We start from the raw sequence: 17,339 nt of genomic DNA on the forward strand, positions 1-17,339 counted from the left end.
GCTATTGAAGCCAGGGTGTGGGCCGTGGCATCTCAGGACCAGTGGTGTCTACCCTAGTGAATGCTAGAAAACCTGTCACTAGGAAGATCTATAAAAAGGTCTGGAAGACTTATATTGCTTGGTGTGAAGCCAAAAAAATGGCATCCTCGGAAATATGCAATTGGGAGAATTCTCTCTTTCCTACAGTCAAAATACACCATATTTTTGTATCAGCCTCTTCCATCCCCCTAGCCGTTACTTCTAAGATCAGAGACACCCCATTATCAGACCACTCTATGATGTTTCTATCCATGCAATACACCAGAGATTCAGAGAGACCCTTTGTGTGGCGTCTCAACTAATCCCTATTGAGCAACTCTGTCCACTGTACCACCCATGAGAAATTACTAAAGAAATACTTCCTTAATAATGATGTCGATACTACCTCCCCACTTCACACTTTTGGCAGCACATAAGTCGGTAATGAGGGGCACACTGATTCAGCTGTCCTTTCGAATAAAAAGAGAACATAAAGCAGAAGTCAAGTGGTTAAACAAAGAATTTCTAGAATTGAGTAAATTACATAAACGTATCCCTACATCTTCCGTTTTACTCAACTTGGAGACGGCTAGAGTTCAGCTTAACTTAGCCCTCACCACGGCTGCAGAGAAATACCTTAGATGATTGGGGGCAAAATTCTATTACAAATCCAACAAAATAGGATTCAAACTTGCAGCGAAGTTAAGCCCCAAGACACTGGGGTCTTCCCCAAAATTCGAACCTCCACGGGGGATTTGACCCAAAACAGAAGTCCTTTCTTCGAGACCTAACACTCCCCAAATTAACGGACGAGCATAAGGATATTATGAACAGCCCATTTTCCACCTAAGAAGTTCTAGGGGTCATAAAATCTCTGAAACAAGGTTCAGCCCCAGACCCGTTTGGATTCTAAGGTGTTACTATAAAAAATATGGAACTACTCTAGCCCCATACCTGACATGATTTTATAACTCAGTGAAGGGGGGTACCCCAATGGATAAAGATTTAAACAAAGCCTTGATTTCTGTAATCTCCAAACCAGAGAGGGATGGAAGAGAGGCAATTATCGCCCAATCTCTCTCATAAATAATGATATTAAAATAATGACCAAAATCATGGCGACCAGACTGTCTAACTTTATTGCGAAGTATGTCCATAAAGACCAGATGGGCTTCATCCCAGGGAGACAAGGCCCGGACCAAGTTAGAAGAGCTATAGATATTATCTCAAAATTGAACTCGAATTGGGATGGAGGGACCCCACAAGAAGGCTTTCTAGCCTCTATTGACCTACAGAAAGCTTTTGATTTGGTCTCCTGGCCTTATCTCTTTGACATCCTAAGAAGGTGGGGATTTGGTCCCAACTTCTTGGGAATTATTCATTCTCTCTATTCCTCCCCGAGTGCAAAAATCCGGCTTATGGCACAAAACTCTCAGGGGTTCAACGTCCAAAAAGGCACTAGACAGGGTTGCCCCCTAATAGCCATTAGATCCAACCCGGACATTAAAGGGGTAATATGCGGCCCCCAAGAATATAACTGTGTGCTATTTGCGGACAATATGTTGCTCTTTGTCACGTCCCTATTAATCTCCACCCCCAATTTACTGAGAACGCTCAAGGACTTCGGTACCCTTTCAGGCCTCAAAAATAATTTATCCAAATCCATGGCACTCAACATATCTATCCCTCAACACCGGGTAGATCAGCTAAAACTACATTTACCCTTCGCCATGGGCTAAGGATTCCATACCATACCTGGGTATTGCTCTCCCCAACAAGATAGGCAAACTCTTCACCACAAACTACCCCCCAATGTTCAAAAAACTAGAAGAAGATCTAGGAGTCTGGTCTAAGTGTGGTCTATCCTGGCTGGACAGGGTCAATGTGGTTAAGATGACCCTGATGCAGCGTATACTATATCTCTTCTGTTCACTCCCCAACCCCATACGAAAAAACATTCTTACCAAATTTCAATCACACATTATACGCTTTATCTGGGGGAAGCAAGGACACCGTTTCTCAAGAGGTCCTCTATTGACTCAAAACTCAGGGGGGTTTGGGACTCCCAAATTTTTGGTGGTATTACCAGGCGGCTCAATTGACTCAGATCTCTTCCGTGTTTTCCAAGGGCCCCAAACCAGACTTGCTGTCCATAGAGAGACAGGCAGTTCCTCTCCACACGATAGACTACCTGATGTGGTTCTCCCCAAAACAAAGACCCCCATACTAGCCCCAACCCTCTCACATTCTGTGGCGCTTTGTAACAAACTCTAACATTAAACCATTAGCCCATATCTTCCACAACCAGAAGTTTATACCAGGATTGAACATTGTAGCCTTCAAATGGTGGTTAAACAAAGGAATGTTCAGAATAGGCCACTTCTTCACCACCCACTCACCCCCCACTCACACTGACATAGAACTTTTTAACCACTTAAGAACCAAGCCTCTTTCTAAGATTTGTTGTTTACAAGTTAAAAATTTTTTTTTTGCTAGAAAATTACTTAGAACCCCCAAACATTATAAATTTTTTTTTCTAACACCCTAGAGAAAAAAGGGGGGCATTGCAATACTTTCTGTCACACCATATTTGTGCAGCGTTCTTACAAGCACCTACAAGCACTTTTTTTGGAAAAAATACACTTTTTTGAACTAAAAAATAAAACAGCAGTAAAGTTAGCCCAATTTTTTTTTATATTGTGAAAGATAATGTTACGCCAAGTAAGTTGATACCCAACATGTCACGCTTTAAAATTGCGCCCGCTCGTGGAATGGCGACAAACTTTTACCCTTAAAAATCTCCATAAGCAATGTTTAAAAAATTCTACAGGTTGCATGTTTTAAGTTACAGAGGAGGTCTAGGGCTAGAATTCTTGCTCTCGCTCTACCGATCATGGCAATACCTCACATGTGTGGTTTGAACGCTGTTTTTATATGCGGGCGCTACTCACGTATACGCTCGGTTCTGCATGTGAGCTCATCGGGACAGGGTGCGTTTAAAAAAAATGTTTTTATTTATTTTACCTTTTATTTATTATTTTTACACTGTTTAGAAAAAAAATCACATTTATTCCTATTACAAGGAATATAAACATCCCTTGTAATAGAAAAAAGCATGACAGGACCTCTTAAATATGAGATCTGGAGTCAAAAAGACCTCAGATCTCATATTTACACTAAAATGCAATAAAAAAAGTTGTCATTTAAAAAATATATTTTAAAAAAATGGCCCTTCAAGAGCTGTGGGCGGAAGTGAAGTTTTGACATTGCTTCCGCCCAGCAATTGTATGGAGATGGGTGGGGGCCATCTTCCCCTCACTCGTCTCCATACCCAGCTACTGACAGGATGCGATCGCCTCCGCCGCTGCCGACAGCTCCGGTAAGTAGCAGAGGGCACCAGATCGTGGCGGGAGGGGGGGGGGACCCTCTCCCGCCACCGATAAAAGTGATCTTGCGGCAAATCCACCACAGAGACCACGTTTATCTTGTAGCGGACCTGCTGAAGAAGAGGATACCGGGGTTATGGCAGCTAGCTGCTGCCATAACAGCGATATCCTCCTTCAAACAGCCGTCGTATCACGAAGGCGGGTGGTCCGTAAGTGGTAAACACCCTATGGACAGACAAACCTATCTCCCCAAAACCGACAGCATACGAACAATGGTGCTCCAACCTCATGGATCAGAGAGGTGGGCTTTCGATCATATATGCCTCCCTGGCTAACAAACACAGCTCACCTCCCTATGCCCAAAAAAAAAAAAAAGTTCTTCCGGGGGGGTTTTTTAGCGACAGGGTGTGTAAGTCAAAGCAATGACAGTGTAATACAATCAATTCTTGTCTTTAATTATACAATAAATATGCAAACAGATCGAATTCTAAAATTATGTAAATTTATAATCGCTGGTCAATGACAACATATAAGATATACTTTAATATAAAAATTGTAAAAATTATATATACTCTGGTTACAGGCAGTGATGACATATACCAAAAAAGGTCAGTAATTAGGTACATTGTATTACAAAAGGTGAGTTGTCATCCATGTGAGTACCCCGGCGCGTTTTGACCAATCACGGTCTTCTTCAGGGGTATTTGTACTCTGGTGAGACATATCAGAAAATGATATAATTCTGACATTCTAACAAGGTACAGACATCTACTATATATATAAATGAAAATATATTTACCACTCAAGAGAGAGGAAATGACGCATAACTAGAGAGTGTGAATATAAGTACATTGATCCAGAGTTTTCATGTAGCACCCCCCTCCTCTCACCCGGGCGGGAACCAGCCAAAAGGAGGGGCTTGCAAGGAGTCACACATAGGAACCCTCAGGGTGGGAAAGGGGTGGAGGACACCTGTGATGATTAAATAAGTAATTTAATCATCTGGAATAATAATATAATTTAACAGCATTTAACTAGTATCAAGTAAACTTTTCTACACCCACATGTTGGAGAGTATGCTGATCCACAACTCCAACATGTGTTGAGACAATGTGGAATGGAGTGTATTAATATTACTCTGTCGAATTGTCGTGTAGTAATTATGTGTATGGTTTGATATGCCAAAACCATTAAAAACCATTGAAAATGGTCGGTAATAATTAGAATTTCTGGGGTCCATGGTATACTGGTAACATGGGGGTGAAGGAAAAGTGTGAATGTGAAAGGATGTAAAAAATAGGAAAAATCAAAAACTGTGAAAAAATGTATTTAAAAATGTGAAAGAAACTGTGACTATGTGTATATTATATGTGTGTGAGTGTGTGTGTGGGATGTGTGTTGGGTGATTAAATAAAAAATTTAAATAAAAAGTGAAGTGCAACACAGGAAAAAAAAAGGGGTAATAATAAGGTTTAACAACACAGTGAGGTGAAAAGTACTGAACGAATAAAAAGACTGAAATAGGTGAAGGTGTGTGAAATGAAGTGAAATGTATGTGAAAAGTGTTTATCAGTATATATGTATACCCCATTTAGTAATATTGTATAATTGAATAACCATTTGCAATAATAAGGGAAAACAACAATACTATTAGCTATTAGCCTTGACAGGGTGGTGAGATACACATCAGGCATTGTACACTAATAGAAAAATGGATAAAGTATGCTGGGTGTAATACTTACATGGGTTCCAATCCTATATATGTGTATAGGAGGGACTCAGCTGGAATTACTTCAGGATCCGGGTGAGGTAAGGCGCTTAAATGGGGTCTATGCCTATAAGCATCAGGTGTCAACTCCTTCTTCCCCCTTCCAATTATCCATGCCGCCAAAGATGGCAGTCATCGTGTGGCTCCCTCGGCGTTCCTGTGAGTGTAAGCTCCGGCTCCTACCATCACCCCCCATCGCAATACCGTGATGCCACAACTTCATGACGCACCCGGGGCCGAAGCCGTGCAGGCGCGTGGAGCCATGAGGCATCTGGTGGTGATCAAGGGACGCCACAGACACGGTAACGCTCCCTCTAGTGGCCAGAGATAAAATGACCCAGCCCCGAGAGAGCATAAAGGGAGAAGTGCAGGTAGTTACACATCTCTCCACCATGTCGGGAAGCCTCTCTAGAGGCCGGCGCCCACCCCAGGGGGGAGGGGGGAATGAAGAGGGGACCATATGCACACATAAACACACACTGAGTAACTAAAGGCAAAATTGAAAAATGCAGACATTATACCATCATAAATACACAAAAATAAATGGGTTGTATAAAGGTTGATGTATATTTTTTAAAACATTGAATTGAGTAATAAAATTAATTTTTTTAATCATTATTAATAAAGAACAGTGGGGTTAAGGCGTAGATTGGGTCATACATAAAGGTAGCGATGGGTGTTAAGGTGAGTTGAATCAAAATTTGTATTTTTGGATCAATATATTTTTGGACAATCCTTTAGGAAGGGGAACATACAAGATGTTTCATATAGGTACACATAGAGTGATGACCCATATTCCAAAAATATATATGTAAATACTAATATTATAACAATATATAAGTCCCAAGGATACTGTCTAGATGGAACCAACGGTTCAATCAAGAAACAATAGAAATTGCTATAAGCAAAGAATGACTCCCATAGTACTCAATAATAGGCTATCACACTGCTCAAGTTTGGCTCTCATGCGTAGGAGGGAGAGAGGGTGTTTAACCGCCCAAATGGTAATTTGAGAAAAAGAAAAAATGCAAGTAAATAGAGTCTAGGAGTATATATAGAATATATAGAAAAAATATATATAGAAAAAATGGAAAAGTTCTCCCAAGGGGGTTTTTAGCGACAGGGTGTGTAAGTCAAAGCAATGACAGTGTATTACAATCAATTCTTGTTTTTAATTATACAATAAATATGCAAACCGATCGAATTCTAAAATTATGTAAATTTATAATCTCTGGTTAATGACAACATATAAGATATACTTTAATATAAAAATTTAAAAAATTATATACACTCTGGTTGCAGGCAGTAATGACATATACCATAAAAAATGGTCAATAATAAGGTACATTGTATTACAAAAGGTGAGTTGTCATCCATGTGAGTACCCCAATGCATTTCGACCAATCACGGTCTTCTTCAGGGAAATTTGTACTCTGGTGAGACATATCAGAAAATGATATAATTCTGACATTTTAACAAGGTACAGACATCTACTATATATGAATGAAAATTTACCACTCAAGAGAAGGGAAATGACGCATAACCAGAGAGTGTGAATATAAGTACATTGATCCAGAGTCTTCATGTAGCACCCCCCTCCTCTCACCCGGGCGGGAACCAGCCAAAAGGAGGGGCTTGCAAGGAGTCACACATAGGAATCCTCAGGGGGTGAATGGGTGCGCCTTACCTCACCCGGATCCTGAAGTGATTCCGGCTGAGTCCCTCCTATACACATATATTATTATTATTATTATTATACGAGATTTATATAGCGCCAACAGTTTACGCAGCGCTTTACAATGTATAAGGGGGACAACACAATTACAGTACAGTTCAATACAAACGGTACAGGAGGGCCCTGCTCATAGAGCTTACATTCTAAAGGGAGGGGGTGGTGGTACAAAAGGTAATAGCTGCAAAGAATGATTTGATGGGGGTGGCTCAGGGACAGTTATGTGGGTGTGGGATAGGCTTCCCTGAATAAATGAGTTTTCAGGGATCTTCTAAAGGTGGACAGGGTAGGGGCTGATCGGACATACTTGGGCAGGAAATTCCAGAGGATGGGAGAGGCTCTGGAGAAGTCCTGAAGGCGAGCATGGGAGTAGGTAACAAGGGAGCTAGAGAGCAGGAGGTCCTGGGAGGAGCGGAGGGGGAGATTTGGGCGATATCTGCAGATGAGGTTGGTGATGTAGATGGGGGCGATGTTGTAAATGGCCTTGTATGTTGTGGTTAGTATTTTTGAATTTTATACGGTGGGGGAGGGGAAGCCAGTGAAGGGATTGGCAGAGAGGAGCAGCAGTCACGGATCGATTAGTGAGGTGTATTAGTCTAGCAGCAGCATTCATAATAGACTGAAGGGGGGATAGCCTGCTTAAGGGTAGGCCATTAAGGAGAGAGTTGCAGTATTGGAGGCGGGAAATAATCAAGGAGTGAATAAATTGCTTTGTGGTGTCATTAGTCAGGAAGGGTCGAATTCTGGAGATGTTGCGGAGGTTAAGGCGGCAGGATTTAGCCAGTGATTGGATATGGGGGCTGAAGGAGAGGTCAGAGTCAAGGATTACACCCAGGACCCTGGCATGTGTGGAGGGACCAATGGCTGTGTTGTTGATCTTAATGGTGAAGTCACAGGAGGGGGACCTTGAAGGAGGAAATATAACAAGCTCAGTTTTAGAAAGATTAAGTTTGAGGAAGTGGTGTGACATCCATACCGATATGTCATTCAGCAAGTTTGAGATCCGTGAGGAGATAGAGGGGAGGAGTTGAGGAGTGGAGAGATAGATCTGTGTGTCATCGGCATAGAGGTGGTATTGGAAGCCATGGGAAGTTATCAACTGGCCCAGGGAAGAGGTATAGAGTGAGAAAAGGAGAGGCCCAAGGACGGAGCCTTGGGGTACCCCAACAGAAAGAGGAAGGGGAGTGGAGGAGATGGAGTTGTAAGTGACACTGAAAGTGCGCTGAGATAGGTAGGAGGAGAACCAGGATAATGCAGAATCACGGAGGCCAAGGGAGTGTAATTTGCTGAGGAGCAGCAGGTGGTCAACTGTGTCAAAGGCAGCAGAGAGGTCTAAAAGTATGAGTATGGAGTAGTGGCCATTGGTTTTGGCAGTTATTAGGTCATTGGTGAGTTTTAGTAGGGCAGTTTCAGTAGAATGTTGTAGGCGGAAGCCAGACTGTAGGGGGTCGAAAAGGTTGTTGTCCGTGAGGTAGCGACTCATTTGGTCATGAACAAGGCATTTGATGAGCTTGGAGGCAAACGGGAGAAGGGAGGTAGGTCTTAAGTTATTCAAACAGGTGGGGTCTAGTGAGGGTTTTTTGAGTATGGGGGTAACCAGTGCATGTTTGAGCGGGGAAGGAAAGGTGCCGGAGGAGAGGTTGAAGATGTGGGTTAGGGAGTTGAGGATAGAGTGGGAAGGTGGTCGCAGTAATTGAGAGGGGACAGGGTCCAGGGGACATGTAGTGAGGTGGGCCATGGAGAGGAGCTTATCAACTTCTTCTGTGGTAACTGGGCAAAAGGAGGAGAGTATTGAGTGTGGTGTTGGACCTGATATGTTGGGTAGGGGAGGAATTTGAATGCTGGATATCTCCTTGCGAATTGTGTTGATTATGCTATTGAAGTGGTTGGCAATATGTTGAGCGGTAAGCAAGTTGGTGGGTGGGGGCAGTGGGGGGTGAAGTAAGGAATAAGGGTAGAAAAGAGTTGACGAGGTTTGGATGAGAGGGTTTTGATGAGTGTGTTGTAATAGGTTTGTTTAGCAGTGTGGAGGCAGGAGTTGTATTTGAGAAGGACAGATTTGTAGAGGGTAAAATCTTGCAAGGATTTAGATTTACGCCATGCTCGCTCAAGAGCACGGCTGTGTCTCTTGAGACTTCTGGTGTCTTCTGTTTGCCAGGGTTGTGGCAGATGGGGCCTGGTTCTGCGTGTAGAAAGAGGAGCAAGTACGTCTAGGGAGGATGACAACGTGGTGTTGTAGATGGAAGTGGTTAGGTCTGGGCAGGACAGGGGTGCGATTTTGTCATAAAGGCCATCAGTAGCAGAGTGAATAAGGGAAGGTTTGAGGTTGCGAAGGTTCCTGCGGGTAGGGGTTTGTGGGTTGGCAGCATGGGATATAGGAGACAAGGAGAGTGTGAAACGGATAAAGTTGTGATCAGAGAGAGGAAAGGGTGCGTTGGAGAGATTGCAGGGAGTGCAACGATGGGAGAATACAAGGTCGAGAGTGTTGCCGTTGGAGTGAGTGGTGGTTTGTGTCCATTGTGTTAGGTTAAAAGAGGAGGTTAGGTTGAGTAGTTTAGAAGTGGTAGCATTATTAACATTGATTGGAATGTTAAAGTCACCTAGGATGATGGCAGGCACTTCGGATGAGAGAAAATAGGGTAGCCATGCAGAGAAGTCATCCAGAAAGCGTGACACTGGTCCAGGAGGCCGATAAATGACTGCGACCCTCAGACAAGCTGGAGAGAAAAGACGAATGCAGTGCATTTCTAAAGAGCAGGTGGAAAGAGAGGGAGGTGTGGGCAGTACCTGGAAGGTGCATTGTGGGGAGAGGAGAAGTTCGACACCACCTCCTTTTCGTCCACTGGGTCTGGTGGAGTGAGTCCAGAGAAGGCCACTGTGGGACAGTGCAGCTGGAGAGGTAGTATCGAATTCCTGGAGCCAGGTTTCGGTTATAGCAAATAGATCAAGGGATTTGGAGAGGAAAAGGTCATTGACAGAAACTAGTTTGTTGAAGACTGAGCGGGCATTCCAGAGGGCACATGAAAGAGGGGGGCTGACTTGTGGAATCAGGGGAATTGGGATGAGAAGGTTGAAGTTACGACTACTGTTGGAGGAGGTAGATGGCCGATCTTGGCGTTGGGAATTGGGTGTGGGAAGGCCGGGGTTTGGTTCAATGTCCCAAGACATTAGGAGTAGTAGGAGGGTGAGGGTGGTAAGGCGGGAGTGGGATTTATAGGAGGGCAGATGCTGTGGTGGAATGGACGTGGTGATACTGTGTGGGCTTAGAATGAGCAGGAGGTGGTAAGTGGAGTAATATTGAGTGGGCAAAAGAGAGGGAGATATGTAAAGGTTGGGGGCTGGAGAGGGGGGTAAAGACATGAGAGTTTGAGGAGAGAGGACGTTATAACAAAGATTAGTGTGAGCATTTTAGAGGGTGGGGACAGGCTAATAGAAGGAAGGCTGAGGAAAGTTAGAGAATGAAGTGGAACTTCCTACAAAATAGCTGTGGAACAATAATGTCTGTACTTACTTTTTTGTAGCAGTGCCTTAGTCAAAGTGCCCGTGTCCAAGTGCCAAACACTTGTTGCCGGCATGACACTTTGTGCAAGGGGTGACCAGCCTAAACCCTCGCCAGCCGTCCCAAGAAATTAACTAAATTTATAGTGGGAAGGTGTGTGGGGGGGGGGAATTCAAAATTATTCAATTAGAAGCTGATCAAACCAAGCTTGTGGGGGGTGGGGTTTTACAACTGGCCTGGACAGATTGCAGTGCAAGAGGGGGCAACAGAATAAGGTTAAATGTTTGATCTTGTTCAGGGCAGCAGAATACAAAATAAGTGACACTTTCAAAAACAAACAAATATAGACAGTAGTTTCAAATTCTTAGTAAGGCAGAATTAAAGTTCAGTTAGGCAATGTAGTCCAGTGTTATATATATATATAGGATTGGAACCCATGTAAGTATTACACCCAGCATACTTTATCCACTTTTCTATTAGTGTACAATGCCTGATGTGTATCTCACCACCCTGTCAAGGCTAATAGTATTGTTGTTTTCCCTTATTATTGCAAACGGTTATTCAATTATACAGTATTACTAAATGGGGTATACATATATACTGATAAACACTTTTCACATACATTTCACTTCATTTCACACACCTTCACCTATTTCAGTCATTTTATTCATTCAGTACTTTTCACCTCACTGTGTTGTTAAACCTTGTTATTACCCCTTTTTTATCCCTGTGTTGCACTTCACTTTTTTTATTTTAATTTTTGATTTAGTCACCCAACACGCATCCCACACACACACTCACACACATATAATATACACATAGTCACAGTTTCTTTCACATTTTTAAAATACATTTTTTCACATTTTTTTATTTTTCCTATTTTTTACATCCTTTCACATTCACACTTTTCCTTCACCCCCATGTTACCAGTATACCATGGACCCCAGAAATTCTAATTATTACTGACCATTTTCAATGGTTTTTAATGGTTTTGGCATATCAAACCATACACATAATTACTACACGACAATTCGACAGAGTAATATGAATTCACTCCATTCCCCGTTGTCTCAACACATGTTGGAGTTGTGGATCAGCATACTCTCCAACATGTGGGTGTAGAAAAGTTTACTTGATACTAGTTAAATGCTGTTAAATTATGGTACTATTCCAGATGATTAAAGTACTTATTTAATCATCACAGGTGTCCTCCATCCCTTTCCCCCCCGAGGGTTCCTATGTGTGACTGCTTGCAAGCCCCTCCTTTTGGCTGGTTCCCGCCCGGGTGAGAGGAGGGGGGTGCTACATGAAGACTCTGGATCAATGTACTTATATTCACACTCTCTGGTTATGTGTCATTTCCTCTCTCTTGGGTGGTAAATATATTTTCATTTATATATATAGTAGATGTCTGTACCTTGTTAGAATGTCAGAATTATATCATTTTCTGATATGTCTCACCAGAGTACAAAATCCCCTGAAGAAGACCGTAATTGGTCGAAACGCGTTGGGGTACTCACATGGATGACAACTCACCTTTTGTAATACAATGTACCTTATTATTGACCATTTTTTATGGTATATGTCATTACTGCCTGTAACCAGAGTGTATATAATTTTTACAATCTTTATAATAAAGTATATCTTATATGTTGTCATTAACCAGAGATTATACATTTACATAATTTTAGAATTCGATCTGTTTGCATATTTATTGTATAAATAAAAACAAGAATTGATTGTATTACACTGTCATTGCTTTGACTTACACACCCTGTCACTAAAAAACCCCCCTGGGAGAACTTTTCCATTTTTTCTATATATATTGGGGTGTGCGACTCCTGGACTCTATTTACATGCGTTTTTTCTTTTTCTCGAACCTCCCTATGCCCGAGCTTGGGAATCTGACCTGGATCTAAAACTGGACCCGGATAAATGGCACCTCTACTTTCAAAAGGCATATAAAGGTATCCTAAACACAGGCCTAATTGAGGCAAACGTAAAGATTTTCAGTAGATGGTATTACGTTCCCTCTAGACTGGCTAGAATCTGCCCAGATGCCTCCCCCCTATGTTTCAAGGAATGTAAACAGGTGGGTACTATGCACCATATCTGGTGGACCTGTCCATGCATCAGAGGCTTCTGGAATAGGTTTTTCCATCTAGTAAGGAATGTCACTGGAAATGGAATTCCACAGAACCCTACTATTGCATTGTTAAACCACAAAATAGAAAACACTCCCAAACACACCCAAAACCTGATATTCTTCATGCTTCTAGGAGCAAAGCTTACAGTAGCAGGAGCGTGGAAAAGGAATCCGGTCTCATTAGTGTCTGCAAAACGCAAGATATCTTGGATCATGACCCAAGAACAGATCGCTGCGAAACCTCCTGACAGGGTACCTAGGTTTGAAGCAACTTGGGAACCCTGGGTACTGTACATCAAAGTCCCCCTATACCCGGGTCATATAATTCCCCGTGAAGACTAACCTGGATGTCTAGCTTTTTCTCTTTAATATCGATACTCTATCTTTCTGTCCTTCTTCTGTCCTCTTACGGCTACGAGTTAACCCCTCAGGGGCTATCCTGTGGGGCACAGTTTAATTACCTCCCAAACAGTTGTTTTTGATTTAGAGAATACCACTCACGAACTTTACTGGGTCGAAATTACTCACCATCACCAACGACCTCCTAAGCAACATTTCAAGGAATGAAAAACATATTCCAGACAAATAGAAGGGGTTGGGGGGAGGGGGGCGGCAGGACCAGAGGTCCAAGGCAGGCTAAGGGGTGATCGTACAGGCCACAGCGTGATCCCTTTGGGGTGGCAGGTATGAGATCCCTGGAGCCAACCGGAATGGAAACAAAGCTGCTCCTCCATCTGCCTAAACTCAACCCGAATATACTACAGCACACAGAAAAGTTGACATAACTCAACACGCCCAGGCTTATGGAATAATTTCGGCCTTCAGGAGGGCCATGGTTCACCAATGTTCTGTAAACATTCATTGTTTCTATCTCATTTTCCGTTTGTCAGTCTCTATCGACAGGCTATGTTGGCCCTCGGGTAGGGATAATTGTTACACTGTTACTTTTTATTTTTGAATAAATAGAAAAATAGAAGAGGCACCAGACAGGGCTGTCCCCTATCCCCATTGTTGGTCGCCTTACTTATTGAACCTTTGGCACAGCTAATCAGATCGGACCCTGATGTCAAGGGGATAGAATTAGGAGGACACCAACAAAAAATTTGTCTCTTTGCAGATGATATACTAATCTTCTTATCTTACCCACACATTTCAGCCCCCAAACTGCTCTCTATACTAGGAAGCTTCGCCCACATCTCCAGCCTAATTTTTAACCCTAACAAATTGGAAGCGCTTAATATATCCTTAACACCAACAGAACTCCGACAAGCCGTGACCTCTCTGCCGTTTACATGGGAGTCACACCATCTTCCGTACTTAGAAGTTCAACTTACTGCCTCACCCACTGATCTTTTTCCTGTCAATTATTTGCCCCTGTTAAAGCAGGTGACTAGCCTCATGAACCAATGGTCCTCTTTACCCTTATCCTGGTTAGGCAGAGTTAATGCTACCAAAATGGCAATACTGCCCAAATTCCTATACTTATTTAGAGTACTTCCCATACTGGTACCATCATATTTCCTATGCCTTACACAAAACAGAGTAATGGCTTACATTTGAGGAGTGATCAAACCTAGAATCCCCAAGTCTACCTTATTTATTCCCAAACTTAGCGGGGGTCTTGGAATCCCAAATTTTTCATCCTACTATTATGCGGCGCATCTTGCGCAATTTCCTAAATATTATGCAGCAAATGAGACACCGCTGTGGGTAGCAGTCGTATCTGTAGATTGCGACCCTATCTCCGTAGCCAACATGCTTTGGCTTCATCCCAAAAATAGAGCCTCTATTCAAAACCCCATCACCAAACATTCCTTGAATATTTGGGACAAATTCAGAGACACACGAAATCTACAATCACCCCATAAACCGCTCCTCTCCTTCCTCAGGAACCCTACATTCTACCTGGCCTGGGAATCACCCGCTACATTCGCAGCCTGGCTCGATACTGTCAGAAACCATGAAATCAGACTGAGACAGAAGTACAGTTAAATCACACTTGTTTAATAATAAAAGTAAAAAGAACAAACATAGTCAAAACATAGCCAAAGTTCAGTAACCAGAACGGATATTCAGCTAAGCCAGAAGTCAGGGATCAAAGTAGTGGAACAGCAAGCAGGTTCCGGAGCCAGAAGGGATGTCAGCAAAGCCAGTCTTTAAACATGAACACAGGAGATGTTTCTTGTGATGTTGATTAAGGAGAAGGCAGAGCTCCTCTGGACTGGACGGCTTAAGTAGGCAGGACTGACGAGCAGGATATCAACAACAGCTGAGTAACTGTGGAGAGAGATGGGAGCTGGCAATTAGCCGACAGCTAATCGGCCAGCTCAGAGAAGGAAGGACTGAGCCCAGCCCTGACAGATACAAATCTATTCAGACTCCACAATCTGGTCTCTAACAATGGCATTCATCCTTTCCCCACTCTATGTGAGTCTTTTGGACTACCTAGATCTGAATTATTTCGCTACCTGCAGATCAAAAATTTCTATATGCCTTTTCTCAGAACGGGATCATCATTGAGTCAGATGACAGGGTTCGACACCATTCCAAATACAGCACCACCATCATACACAGAGAAATAGGCACAGGATTTGGAGCGCACAATTGAGATCGCAGACTGGGCTACTATCTGTAAGGCTACTAAATCCTCCTGACAGTATGTCCTAGCGATCAAAACTAACTATTAGGTCCTAACACACTGGTACCTAGTGCCTGCAAGGATAGGTAAATATGCCCCCTCATACTCAGGGAGCTGCTTTCGAGGCTGCCCAGCACAAGGCACACACATTCACATTTGGTGGCACTGCCCAATTGCCCAAGAATTCTGGAGGCGTATCTTTGATATGGCCTTTAGAGCCCTAGAAATACCTGTTCAACTTGATCCAGTGACGGCTGTCTTAAACCTTACACCTACTGAGATAACACACTCACAGTTCCAACTACTCCTACAAAAAAAACAAAACAATTATTACAAAAGAAACTGCACATGTCTAATATCAGAAGAGACTTCAGGAACCTGATATGTACAGTCTGAAGGAAAGAAGGGAAAGGGAAGACATGATTGAAACCTATTCATCAAGAGGGTGCATAAGTTTGAAGAGGGCAGGACTTTCAATATGGAAATCAAGATCAAGAACACAACGATATGATATCATACTAACTGGAGGAAAGTTCAAAACTAATCTTATAAAGTATTATTTTACTGTAAGAGTAGTTGATGCTGGGAGTAGACATACCACCGCAGAACACTGATGTGAACCAGGGACATCGGGGACAAAGCATTTTGCCTTGTTATGTGGTGAGACTGTGCTGGAATAGCCACCCATCGCTGTCCCATCACATCTGGTGTTGATATATCTTAATTATTTTTTGTAAGTGTAAGGCCCCTTTCACACATGCGGATCCGTTTTTCACTCACCCGCGTGCTCAGCAGGAATCGATTCGCTGATCCCTGCTGAGCCAGCGGATGACAAGTCTGTCTCTGCTCACAGTGCAGACAGTGCAGACAGACCTGTCAGAGCCCCACTGTACTCTATGGGCGATCGGATGAAAACAGACAGCCTGTCCATTTCCATCCGACCTGATTCGCCAGGCGGATGGAAAATAGGGTTTCCATCCATCTGGATTTAGCGGATCAGAGCGGATCGGGGCAGATCGGATGTAAGCAGACATGTCACCGCTGACATCTGTCGCTCCATAGAGGTGTATAGAGCATCCGTTCAGGTCCGCTTGAAAAAACTGACAGGTGGATTTAAACGGTCCACACATGTGAAAGGGGCCTAAGGGTCCTTTCACACATACGGACCTTTCTGTCAGAATGTTTATACTGAAATATTAAAACAATATTATATTTTTGGAATTATGCAAACATCTATGTTGAGATTTTTACATTTTTCCACAAATACAACCAAGTAATTCAAGTTAGTTTATCTGAGCTATTTTGAAGACAAGTGATAACAATGATATCTTAAAAATACATATTTATTAAAGCAGAGTTCCGCTTATAAAAAAAAAAAATTAAAAGTCAGCAGCTACAAATACTTTAGCTGCTGACTTTTAATAATCGGACACTTACCTGTCCCAGGGTCCAACGATGTGGGGGAACGAAGCCCCGCTCGTCTCCCCCTCCTCTCTGCGGTGCTGGCATTGTCACTGTGGGCGCTCGACTGTGGCTTCATTCAGAACATTGGAATTTACCCGGTGTATTATTTCACAAATACAGCTTCTTATACTTTCAAACTTTTCATAGGATCCCATATTTGTAACTCTTATTATAATAATATATATGTATTCATGGGTTTTATGAATATCCATACAATATATTATGAAAATATTATGAATGAAAAATTATTATTAAAATACATAAACCAATATATGTGACACTGTTTAATAATGTATATAATTACTTCTATATAGGATAAGTATAAGTTAACCTCTTTAGAAAAAAAAAATAGCATTTTTACAAAAAAGATGGCTTCTGGTTTGCTCATAGCATATATATGAAAAATATAAAATATATAATATATGGGTCTTCTATATTCTTTTAACCCCAATAGTCCTGACAGTTGGTCCGTTTTTCTTCCATCCGTTGACGGAAGAAAAACGGACATCAATGCATTTCTATGGAAGAGTGGATGACAACGAATGATCATCTATTTTCATCTGTTTTCATCCGCTTCCGTCAACATCCATCTTTTGAACAGATCAAAGCTCTATTTTTCATCCGTTGATAAAACGGATCAGAGTAAAAGAGGATGTTAACTGACAAATGGTAAATTTTTTATCCCTTT

The 17,339-nt window shown here is 42.3% G+C and overlaps 2 protein-coding genes across 2 annotated transcripts in view; both read left to right on the plus strand.

Annotated features, from left to right (window-relative positions):
- LOC141117581 (uncharacterized) overlaps window positions 1–17,339 on the plus strand; it is a 1,161,887-nt gene that overhangs the window by 913,003 nt on the left and 231,545 nt on the right. The gene's annotated exons all lie outside the window — the stretch shown is intronic.
- LOC141117048 (NACHT, LRR and PYD domains-containing protein 10-like) overlaps window positions 1–17,339 on the plus strand; it is a 179,635-nt gene that overhangs the window by 117,625 nt on the left and 44,671 nt on the right. The window lies entirely within an intron of this gene.

This window comes from Aquarana catesbeiana, linkage group LG13, assembly GCF_042186555.1.
Source record: "Aquarana catesbeiana isolate 2022-GZ linkage group LG13, ASM4218655v1, whole genome shotgun sequence".
Taxonomy (NCBI): domain Eukaryota; kingdom Metazoa; phylum Chordata; class Amphibia; order Anura; family Ranidae; genus Aquarana; species Aquarana catesbeiana.